General features: G+C 44.0%; 1 protein-coding gene across 5 annotated transcripts in view; it reads left to right on the forward strand.

The window, feature by feature from the left end:
• The first annotated feature begins 476 nt into the window (after positions 1-476).
• ZNF185 (zinc finger protein 185 with LIM domain) overlaps positions 477-12,149 on the forward strand; it is an 81,739-nt gene continuing 70,066 nt past the window's right edge. For 2 of the 5 annotated variants that reach the window (XM_067471549.1, XM_067471548.1), the window contains exon 1: positions 477-720. The gene's annotated coding sequence lies outside the window, so the exon portion shown is untranslated. Of the gene's footprint in view, positions 721-788; positions 929-12,149 lie in introns of those variants that run through there. The other 3 variants (XM_067471545.1, XM_060756262.2, XM_067471547.1) reach the window with 3 other exon arrangements.

Here is a 12,149-nt window from a genome sequence, read left to right on the forward strand (position 1 = left end):
TTTGGGTGTGTCGGTTATTTGTGCCAAATTTGGTCCAGGGAATGGAAACACATCCTGCATATCAGATATTTAAATGACAATTCATAACAGTAGCAAAATGACAGTTATGAAGTAGCAGTGAAAATAATTTTATGGTTGGGGGTCATTAAAACATGAGGAACTGTATTAAGGGGTTGTGGCATTAGGAAGGTTGAAAACCACTGACATACAGTGTGATTGTGTGGCCCTGAAGAGATGGGGCAAAGCAACTTCAGGAGCTGGTGGCTGGTGTTTGGCTTCCTTGGGTACCAAACCAGACACTTGCAGACCCAATCTGGGATTTGATGAAAACAACCCTGTTGTGCCTTGGTTTCTAAGCCTGTCTGTCATCCAGGATGTCCAGAGCCAGCGAGTGAGCGACACAAGGCTGGGAATGTGAAGAATGTACCCAGGGAGAGGCACCTCTTTGCTGAAAGGCAGCAGCAGAGAGGGGCGAGGAAGGAGGGGGAGAGGCTTGCTCTCTTTCCGTCTGTGGCAGATGGAGGAACCTGTTTGATCCCCTGCAGGGCCAAGCACACCCTCCCACATTGTCATCTCCCTCCCATTGCAAGGCTTGGCCTTGGCAGAAGCAACCTTGGCCGCCTTGCCCACACTCTGGCGGCTGCACTTGCCGCTGCAAGTCCTGTTACCTGCTTGGGGACATCCTTGGAGGGAGGAAACGCCTGTCTCATCAGACGAGAAGTAAGTGCCACCGCTTGAAGGAGGAGGAAAAAATCCCCCCTTTTCTGCTTTCCCCCTTCTTTGTTCTCTCAAAACAAAGCCTTCCTTTGGGATGTGAAGCTTCACAGCTCCCAACAAAGAGGTCTTGCAGAAGGCCGCTTTCCAGAGAACTCCACATCCCCAAGTTTTGGATCTGAAAGTTTGACCTATTTTGAAGCTACAGTACCAGGTTTGGTTGGTCTTTTCCTTGTAGGCAAGGACAACTTTGTTTTCTGAGAATCTGCTTGAAATTCCTCGCTCTCTTTTGACTTAGCTTCAGTGTGCTGATGCAGTAACCATCACTTGTTGCTACCTGTTATTGTCTGCCATTACCGCAATTACACAATTAGGTTCTTGTGGGTTTTTTTCGGGCTATATGGTCATGTTCTAGAGGCATTTTTCCTGACATTTCGCCTGCATCTATGGCAAGCATCCTCAGAGGTAGCTTGCCATAGATGCAGGCAAAACGTCAGGAAAAAATGCCTCTAGAACATGGCCATATAGCCCGAAAAAAAACCCACAAGAACCTAGTGATTCCAGCCATGAAAGCCTGCGACAATACATTAATTACACAATTATTTGCCTGGATGCTCAAAATGCTAAACAGCTTGGTAATAATCTATTGTTGAAGGCTTTCATGGTTGGAATCACTGGGTTGTTGTAGGTTTTTCGGGCTATATGGCCATGGTCTAGAATAGGGGTTCTCAAACCTTTTAAACAGAGGGCCAGGTCACAGTCCCTCAAAGTGTTGGAGGGCCAGATTATAATTGGAAAAAAAACATGAATGAATTCCTATGCACACTGCACATATCTTATTTGTAGTGCAAAAAACACTTAAAAACAACACAATAATTAAAATAAAGAACAATTTTAACAAAATACAAATTTACTAATATTTTAATGGGAAGTGTGGGGCTACTTTTGGCTGATGAGATAGGTTTGTTGTTGTTGTTGTTGTTGTTGTTGTTGTTGTGTGCTTTCAAATCATTTCAGACTTATGTTGACCCTGAGCAAGGGCTGGGTAAATGACCTTGGAGGGCCGTATCTGGCCCCCGGGCCTTAGCTTGAGGACCCCTGTTCTAGAAGCATTCTCTCCTAATGTTTTGCCTGCATCTATGGCAAGCATCCTCAAAGGTTGTGAGGTCCTCACAACCTCTGAGGATGCTTGCCATAGATGCAGACAAAATGTCAGGAGAGAATGCTTCTAGAACATGGCCATATAGCCCGAAAAACCTACAACAACCCAGCTTGGTAATAGTTACGTTAGCCTTGCATGGTAAGCAAGTATTTTGAGGGAAAGAGACTTCTCTTTTGGAAGACTTACATCACAACATGTTTCCCTAAATATGGAATTTATTTTCTCTAGTACAATGGATGTCAGAAGGCAGACAGACAATTCCATCCACTTGTCCCGATTTGGCAGGATGGTTAATCCTCTGCTTACCCACTTTCTCAGCTGCTTCTAAAATGTCCCAGTTTCTCTGCCCCTCTTGTACTTCCCCCTTTCTCCTCATCTTACTTCAACTATTGCAAACTGGTTTCAAAGTGCCAAAGAAGTTTGCAGTCCATTAACCCGAAAGGTGCAAGCAGAGTCTTGCCCTTCCCTGGAGATTTTGGACAAAAATGAATTGTTGCAGCCGTTGTGTGTTTTTTCTCATTAATCATTTTCATTTGCTTAACAACTTTTATCTAGAACAGTGTTTCTCAACCTCCCTGATGCCACAACCCCTTAATACAATTCCTCATGTTGTCTTGACCTTCAGCCATAAAATTATTTCCGTTGCTACTTCATAACTGTGATTTTTGCTCCTGTTATGAATTGCAATGTAAATACTTGATATGCAGGATGTATTTTCATTAATTGGACCAAATTTGGCACAAATACCCAATATGCCCCAATTTGAATGCTAGTGGGTTTGGGGGGGATTGATTTTGTCATATGAGAGTTGTAGTTGCTGAGATTTATACTTCACCTACAATCAAAGAGCATTCTGAACCCCACCAATGATGGAATTGGTCCAAACTTGGCATACAGAACTCCCATGACCAACAGAAAATACTGGAAGGGTTTGGTGGGAATTGGCCTTGAATTTTGGAGTTGTAGTTCACCTACATCCAGAGAGGACTATGGACTCAAACACTGATGGATCTGGACCAAACCTGGCACCGATTCGCAATATGCCCAAATGTGAACACTGGTGGAGTTTTGGAAAAATAACATTGACATTTGGGAGTTGTAGTTGCTAGGATTTATAGTTCACCTACAATGAAAGAACATTCTGAAGCCCACCAATGATAGAATTGGGCCAAATTTCCTACACAGAACTCATATGATCAACAGAAAATACTGTGTTTTCTGATGGTCTTTGGTGACCCCTTTGACACCCCCAAGCAACATCCCCCCGCTCCAGGTTGAGAAACACTGATCTATAAAGCATTGTATCAATAAGGAATTTCTGTTAGTGCTACTCAGTACTCATGAATTGTAGCAGATCAGTAGTTTTTTAAACAGTAAGTAACATTTCAAGAAAACAAATGCAAGACAATTTTTGGTGTCTTTAACCTGTAAACCTGGCCACATTTTTGCATTATTGGCAAGCTTACATTTTCTGTTATGCTTACTGGTCTTTGTTTGAAAACTCAGGTGCAGAGTTATACTAGTTTATGTTGAGAATTAGTGTAATTTTTTTTTCCCGTTCATTATATATACTGTATCTCTATTGAGCGTTGTCTACAGCATGCTTCGGCCCTCCAGGTGTTTTGGATTGCAACTCTTGTTGACCGAAAGGTTGGCGGTTCGAATTAGGGGAAAGGGGGGAAGCTCCCACTGTTAGCCCCCTTCTGCTAACCTAGCAATTCAAAAACATGCAAATGTGAGTAGATCAATAGGTACCGCTTCTGCGGAAAGATAGCAGTGCTCCATGCAGTCATACTGGCCACATGATCTTGGAGGCTTCTACGGACAATGCCAGCTCTTCGGCTTAGAAATGGAGATGAGCACCAACCCCCAGAGTCGGACACAACTAGACTTAATGTTATGAGAAACCTTTACTTTTACTAATAAATTTGTATGATGCTAATGTAGGAGGATTTCCTTCTTTTTACAAAAGGAAGCATCAAAAGATGGAAATAATTTGAGGTTTTTTTAAAAAACCAGTTGAATGCAAGATAAAGTGCCAGACATTTGGTCTTTTAAGCAGGTCATCTAACTGTATGCAAGTAACCGGTTCTCTCCCTTGAGTCATCTGGCTTCAGCTGTATCTTCACTTTGAAGTTTGCATGTGCTTTCAATAATGTACATTCAGTACTCTTGCTTTATGCTTTGCATCTTAAGGAGCTCCCAGTGGCACAATGGGCTAAACCCTTCTACTGGCAGGACTGAAGATTTACAGGTCAGAAGTTCGAATTAGAGGAGAGCGCGGATGAGCTCCCCCTGTCAGCTCCAGCTCCCCATGTAGGGACATGAGAGAAGCCTCCCCTGGACAATGTCCCTGCAGATAGCCAATTCTCTCACACCAGAAGCGACTTGCAGTTTCCCAAGTCACTCCTGAAACTAGATAGATAGATAGATAGATAGATAGATAGATAGATAGAGAGCAATGGTATTCCCCGTAGTCACCTACGGATGTGAGAACTGGACCATAGGGAAGGCTGAGCAAGGGAAGGGAGACATTTTTGAACTGTGGTGTGGGAGGAAAGTTCTGAGAGTGCCTTGGACAGCGAGAAGATCCAACCAGTCCATACTTCAGGAAATAAAGCCCGACTGCTCATTGGAGGGAAGGATAGTAGAACATCATGAGAAGAAAGGAAAGCTTAGAGAAGACAATGATTCTGGGGAAAATGGAAGGAAAAAGGAAGAGGGGCCGACCAAGGGCAAGATGGATGGATGAGATCCTTGAAGTGACTGGATTGACCTTGAAGAAGCTGGGAGTGGTGATGGCTGACAGGGAGCTCTGGCGTGGGCTGGTCCGTGAGGTCACAAAGAGTTGGAAACGACTGAACGAATGAACAACATACATACATACATACATACATACATACATACGTTGCTGTGGCCCAGTCTGTGTATATGTTTTGTGTGTGTATACATGTGTGTATATATTTGTGTATATATGTGTTTGTGTGTAATATATATGTAGTTTTGTGCATGCGTTGTAATGTATTTCTTGTTTTTTGGCTTTTTAAATCTTTTCTGCTGTGTTTTTATGAGTGATGGTTACTTGTTGGCCTGATATGTGCATTGTGTCCAAATTTGGTGTCAATTCATCCAGTGGTTTTTGAGTTATGTTAATCCCACAAATGAACATTACATTTCTATCTATCTATCTATCTATCTATCTATCTATCTATCTATCTATCTATCTATCTATCTATCTTAAGCCTGTCAACTGTCCAAACAGTAATGGCATGTTATACATTGTTTCTGCTGATGGACCAGGGATTCAACCAAATAACCCCTTGGTTGGAGTCTGCCCAGCCAGTTCCTAACATATATTCTGCCCTCTTGAAGGGAATGAGTTAGGAATATCATCAGTACTAAATATTGGAGCCTATTTTGGATGTGGGGAGCAGTTGGGATTGTCCAGCAATGCCTTCCAGCTTGGCAAATCCTGGCAACTGGATGTGAAGCTTTGTATCCTTTCCAATTTGGAATCTCCATAGACAACACATCCCTAGATGTTTTCTGCTTCAGCAAGAGATATTTTCATTTGTGAACCCCCTATTTGTAGTTATTTAACCTTCACTTGCTAGGCAAGTATACCACTGGTGAAGTTCCTAGGTACATAAGAAGTGTCCTTCTCTATCAGGTTGAAGATCTCCCCCAACATTGGAGAATCAATAGCCTTCCATATGTTCAGCATCAAGCAGCACAAATGACCATGAGGGTCGAAGGGAGATGAAATGCAGAGAGCCACAGGTTCACGGTCCATTACTGATCTGGCCCACCATCTGTTCCTTCGCGAATCCATCTGATCTTGTTTGATTTAAGAAGTTAAACAGATTTGGGGAAGGCCAGAAATCTCCAAGTTAGGCAAAGAACTTTATCCAGTTCCCACGCCATCCAACTTCCGGGGAGAGGGGTGAGCTCCCATCTGTCAGCTCCAGCTTCCCATGCTGGGTACATGAAAGAAGTCTTCCACAGGATGGTAAAACATTCAGGCATCCCCTGGACAACGTCTTTGCAGATGGCCAGTTCTCTCTGCAGTTTCTCAAGTTGCTCCTGACATGGAAAAAAAAAATCCGACTTGAAGATCCCTATTATTCCAGATGTATATTCCAAATTTCAATTTCCAGCATTCCTCAACATTAGCTATGCTGGGACTCATGAGATTGACATCCAATAATAAATGGAAGGCTGCACAATTCCTGGCCAGGTTTGGGCCTTGCAAAGAAACATCGGAGAGCCCTTATCGGTGGATGTTACTACCACTGGATTAGGTTGACCAGTGGTTTTTCCCAGTGCAAGACAGCTTTCTGGCCTTCCTATAGTGGTCAGTGTGAGAAGTTCACAAGCAGGACATGGGGAAAATTATACCCTCCCATTCACATTTCCCAGCAAAACTGGTATTCAGAGGCTTAAGTAATATTTACCTACCATGGTGAATAGTCATGGTTCTATTCCTGCGGATTTGTCACACCTTACATGCTTGTGATATTATATGTCATTATTTTCCAAGGAGTTGAGGATGACACATGTGGTTCTTACTCATCCATCTACCAGTTTCATGCTTGAACATTATTTGTAGGTTACGTGTATTTGTGTATTTATGTCAGAGAGAGAGACAGGTTCAAGGTCATGCAGTGAGCTTCGTCAATGTAAACATATGTCTCCAAGTCTTAATCCGGTGCTGTAATTGTGTTTTGTGTGCCTTCAAGTTGTTTCTGACTTAGGGTGAACCGATTGCAAGGTTTTCTCAAAAATATTTGATCAGAGGGGGTTGGCCTTTGCTTTCCTCCGAGGCTGAGAGAACATGACTTATCCAAAATCACCCAATGGTTTCCAAGGATCAGTGGAGATCTGTGCTCTAGTCTCCAGAATTGTAGTCTGATGCATATCTCCACATTGTAATGATAAGGAAATCTAACACATGTTAGATTTCTACCTGCAGTACAGGTATTACAATCTTGCTAGATCAAAACAACTACAATGCAACAACAAGATTAAACAACAAGCGTAGTGTTGAGGAAGTAAGAAGAACCAGGGACTAATTTGCTGTAAGTGTTTCATTGAAAGGGATGGAAATGGACATTAGGCCATCTGTCACTCTGAACTCCCTCACCAGATATTTTCCTGGCTGCCATTGAATCCCAATTTTTTTTTTCATGTCAGGAGCAACTTGCAAAACTGCAAATCGCTTCTGGTGTGAGAGAATTGGCCGTCTGCAAGGGCATTGCCCAGGGAATGCCTGGATGTATGATGTTTTACCATCCTTGTGGGAGGCTTCTCTCATGTCCCTGCATGCAGGCATGTAGCTGGGGGGGGGGGGGGGGCTTGAGGGGCTTCAGCCCCCCCCCCCCCCAAATTCTCATGGTGGTTCGTGAAAAGGCCTTACTGGTGCATTATTTAAACTGTTAAGTTTATTCATATCATGATCTGATCACCATACTCAATATATCCCATGTGCATGGGGGTATTGGGGTAACGATACAAAAGGTTTGCTAGGGTAGACCCTCTTTCACTCAGGCTCAGCCCCCCCCCCCCCCGAAACAAACTCAGCCTCCCCCCCCAATCGAAATCCTGGCTACGGGCCTGCCTGCATGGGGAACTGGAGCTGACAGAGGGAGTTCAACCTGCTCTCCCCGGATTCGAACTACCGACCTGTCAGTTAGCAGTTCTTCCGCCACAAGGATTTAACCCATGGTGCCACCGAGGGCTCCCAATAAACATGACGTGAATGTTTAAGGAACTGGTGACATGAGGCAGAGCTTCTGTTTTGAGAAAATTTGGCCATCTGCAAGGATGTTGCCCAGGGAACGTCCAGATGTTTTGATGTTTTACCATCCTTGTGGGAGGCTTCTCTCATGTCCCCACATGGGGAGCTGGAGCTGACAGAGGGAGCTCAACCCCCTGTATTCGAACCACTGACCTGTCGGTTAGCAGTCCTGCTGGCACAAGGGTTGAACCCACTGCACCACTGGGGGCTCCCAATAAACATGATGTGAACGTTTAAGGAACTGCTGACATGGGGCAGAGCTCCTCTTGCCCAATTTCTGCCAACCGCAAAATCCTGTTACCTGTCAGACCCACACCCATCACTAACTGTCACTCACAGTGGATGTTAAAGCCGTGGCGTCATAACAAAGGTCGGATTAAGGAGCAAGGGAGCTGGCTTTCTTTATGGTGCCCTCGGCAACTTGAGTTCGAACATCTCAGCTCCCTCCCTGCCCAATAAAATGCTCACCAGAGTAGGCAAGGGAAAGGGTGTGTTGTTTTCTTCATAAGTACAACTGTATATGACTAAAACTAAAATGTTAGCTCTGGCCCCTTCCTGCAGCTGAGTTAACTGACTACAAGCATCTTTTGCATTTTGAACTGGGTTTGCTGAGGACCCTTCCTCACAGCCATAAAACCCAGAATATCAAGGCAGATAATAATAACAAATGGAACTCTGAAAAAGGAGACAAAGGAGGGCCTGATTCTGGCAGTCCAAGAACAAGCCATTCGAACCAATGCCATCAAAGCCAGAATTGAAAAGTTGACAACAGACCCCAAATGTAGACTCTACAAGGAAGCAGATGAAACAATAGATCACATCCTCAGCTGCTGCAAGAAGATCGCGCAGACAGACTACAAGCAGAGGCACAACACCCTTGCTCAGATGATTCATTGGAACTTGTGCCACAAATACCATCTGCCTGCGACAAAGAACTGGTGGGATCACAAGCCAGAAAAAGTTACAGAAAATGAATATGTCAAGCTACTCTGGGACTTCCGAATTCAGACAGACAAAGTTCTGGAGCACAACACTCCTGACCTCACAATTGTGTTAAAAAACAAAGTATGGATTGTCGATGTCGCAATCCCAGGTGACAGCAGGATTGAAGAGAAACAACTGGAAAAGCTGACACAATATGAGGATTTAGAGATCGAACTGCAAAGACTCTGGCACAAGCCAGTCAAGGTGGTCCCAGTGGTGATCGGCACACTGGGTGCAGTGCCTAAAGACCTTGGCCTGCACTTAAACACAATCGGCGCTGACAAAATTACCCTCTGCCAGCTGCAGAAGGCCACCTTACTGCGATCTGCACACATTATTTGCTGATACATCACACAGTCCTAGAGACTTGGGAAGTGTCGGACGTGTGATCCAATACAACAGCCAGCAGAGTGATCTTGTCTGCTGTGGACTCATCTTGTTGTGTTTCAAATAATAATAATAATAATAATCTTTATTTATACCCCGCCACCATCTCCACAAAGGGGATTTGGGGCAGCTTACACAGTGGGCGAGCTAAATGTATGACATATAATGATAAAACTCTGGGAGAGATAGTAATGAAAAGGATATATTTGTAAGGGAGGAGCTCATGGGGAATGGAACAGATAATCCACAATCAACTGCCGAGTATGCCTGCCCTGTTTGGCACAAATTGACCCACGCAAAGCAGGTGAACATAGCATTGAATGAAACATGCAGAATAATCACAGGATGTCTTAAACCTACACCTGTTGATAAATAAGTTAGCTGGCATTGCCCCCCCGATGTGTGATGGGCAGTTGCTGCTAAATGTGAGAGAAATAAGGTTGAAGATTGTGAAAGCCACCCACTACATGGCTACCAGCCTCCTCCCAGTAGATTCAAATCAAGGAAAAGCTTTATGAGAACTACCACTCCTCTTGGCGTCCCTCCAGCAACAGCAAGAGTATCCCTCTGGGCAGCTAAACCAGGAAACCCCAACTCGATGTGTCCCCCCCCCCCCCCATGAGGGTCTTCCTCCAAGGGCAAACCAAGAATGGACAACTTGGAAGTCCCTGAACAGACTCAGAAGTGGAGTGGGCAGATCAAAAGACAACCTGGCAAAATAGCACTACCTAAAAGAATCCTCCACCTTGTGTGACTGTGGAGCAGAACAGACAACTCCGCACCTGTATGCTTGTCCGCTATGCCCTGCCTCATGTACAGAGGAAGAGTCGCCTTCGGGCTGAGAGGGGCGGTCAATAAATGCAAATAATAAATAAATAAATAATAAATAAATTATTGGAGGCTACAGACAATGCTGTTGTTGTTGCCCGTTTTTGGTCAAAATATATTTAGCCGTCTGCACTCCTTCTATTTTTATCAGTTTTATACTAATTTATGCAATGCTTTTGATACGAAATAAATAAATATCCACAATATCTGCTTCGAACTGGGTTATCTGAGTCCACACTGCCATATAATCCAGTTCAATGTGGATTTTATACAGCTGTGTAGGAGAGGCTGGAGATATATAGGAACTATATATCTCCTGTTTTCCCGCTGGTGACTGCAGTCCCAGTTTGGCAAGGGAAGTCCCAATTAACCTTCCGCCATCCCACTTTTAAAATGCCCTAGATTCTCGCTCCACTTCCCTTCGGTGATCCCTCGTTGTCCGAGTAGGATTGTCTTCCAAGATCAGTGTACTAGCGGTGGGTCTGTAGGTGACTGCGGAGCCCTATTCTTGATCTGCATCTTCTCCTGCATTGAGGGCATTGGTTTCCAGGTGGAAGGCGGTCTCGGTTGGGGTTGGCTTGATGGGCCTTCCTCTTGGCATGTTTCTTTCTTTCACCCTCCATTCGTGCCTCTTCAAATTCTACAGCACTGTTGGTCACAACTGATCTCCAGCTGAAACGCTCAAGGGCCAGGGCTTCCCAGTTCTCAGTGTCTATGCCACACTTTCTTTAAATCTCTTTTCCTGCCCACCAACATTCCATTTTCCATTCTTGAGTTCAGAGTAGAGCAACTGCTTTGGGAGACGGTGGTCGGGCATCCAGGCAACGTGGCCGGTCCAGTGGAGTTGATGGCGGAGGACCATCGCTTCAATGCTGGTGGTCTTTGCTTCTTCCAGCACACTGACATTTGCCAGCTTGTCTTTCCAAGAGATTTGCAGGATTTTCCGGAGGCAACACTGATGGAATCGTTCCAGAAGTTGCATGTGACGTCTGTAGACATCCGCTTCCCACTTCTCCTCTTGTCCACAGCTTACTTCATTCACTGCAAACCGAATTCAAAGTGCAAAAGATTATTGAATTCGGTTTGCAGAGAATGACATATAATTATGCAGTGTAAAAAGCCACTGTATGCAGCAAAACCTGGAAAAATAACTTTTTGGCTCCTCAAATCCCCCCCAGACAGTATGGCTATTGGACAATCCAAACAAGTGACTTTCCTCAGACTGTGCATGAGCAATGCCAGCGTCTGCCCTTCATCCTCCTCCTCCTTCTGCAGACTCTCCTTTGATCCTTCCCTTTCTGCAATCGGTATGAGGTGCCAACTCCAATGTGGGTGGCAGTGCTCTTAATTATCCGTTCTGCTTGTGCCACACTTTAGCTGTACGCAAAGCATACCGATGATCAGATATGCACATAAATTATGGAATAGTAATCACTCACTTTCTTTCTGGAGAATTTTTCTCCATGCGGTGCAGTGTTTATAGTGGACTAGTCTGCTGAAAATGCTTCATCTGTAAGGTAAAGGTAAAGGTTTTCCCCTTGACATTAAGTCAAGTTGTGTCCGACTCATCTCTATTTCTAAGCAGAAGAACCGGCGCTGTCTGTAGACACCTCCAAGGTCATATGGTCAGCATGACTGCATGGAGTGCCGTTACCTTCCTGCTGGAGCAGTACCTATTGATCTACTCACATTTTCATGTTTTTGAACTGCTAAATTGGCAGTAGCTTCATCTGGATTATACCTGGATTATTGGACTATTTGTTATTATTTTAGTAGTACTATTATTATTATCGGGGGGAGAAGGTCAGGGTAGAAATGCATGAAATAAATCAGCCTGAAAGTAAATATTGAGTTGCAAATATTGAGTTGTTATCAGTAAATGTTTGATTTTTATACTTGTATTAACTTGGGTACCCAGCAGTGCCCAGGTTATTTGAAAAATGAATTGTATGTTTTGGGGGGTTAGATAATATAATTTAATTAATTAGCAACACAATTTATTAGGAAAAAAGCCACTTTTTGATTTAATTTTTAATGAGTGCTCCAATTAGAAAATGCATAAGGAAGTGGATGAGTGTGCCATAGGAAAGGGTTAAGGGAAAGGAGTGGGCAGGATCCTGCAAATTTCACACCAATGGAGAGAAAGAAAGGAACCTTGGGATGTCCATCCTGGAAGACAAACAGAATATCTAGGATGAAATTGTCCCCGAATGAAAGCATTCCTTGGGTGGTGGGCAGTATGGTGTTTGGGGAGGATATTGGCAAGGATTGTTGTAG

The sequence above is a fragment of the Anolis sagrei genome, chromosome 10 (genome assembly GCF_037176765.1).
Source record: "Anolis sagrei isolate rAnoSag1 chromosome 10, rAnoSag1.mat, whole genome shotgun sequence".
Lineage (NCBI taxonomy): Eukaryota > Metazoa > Chordata > Lepidosauria > Squamata > Dactyloidae > Anolis > Anolis sagrei.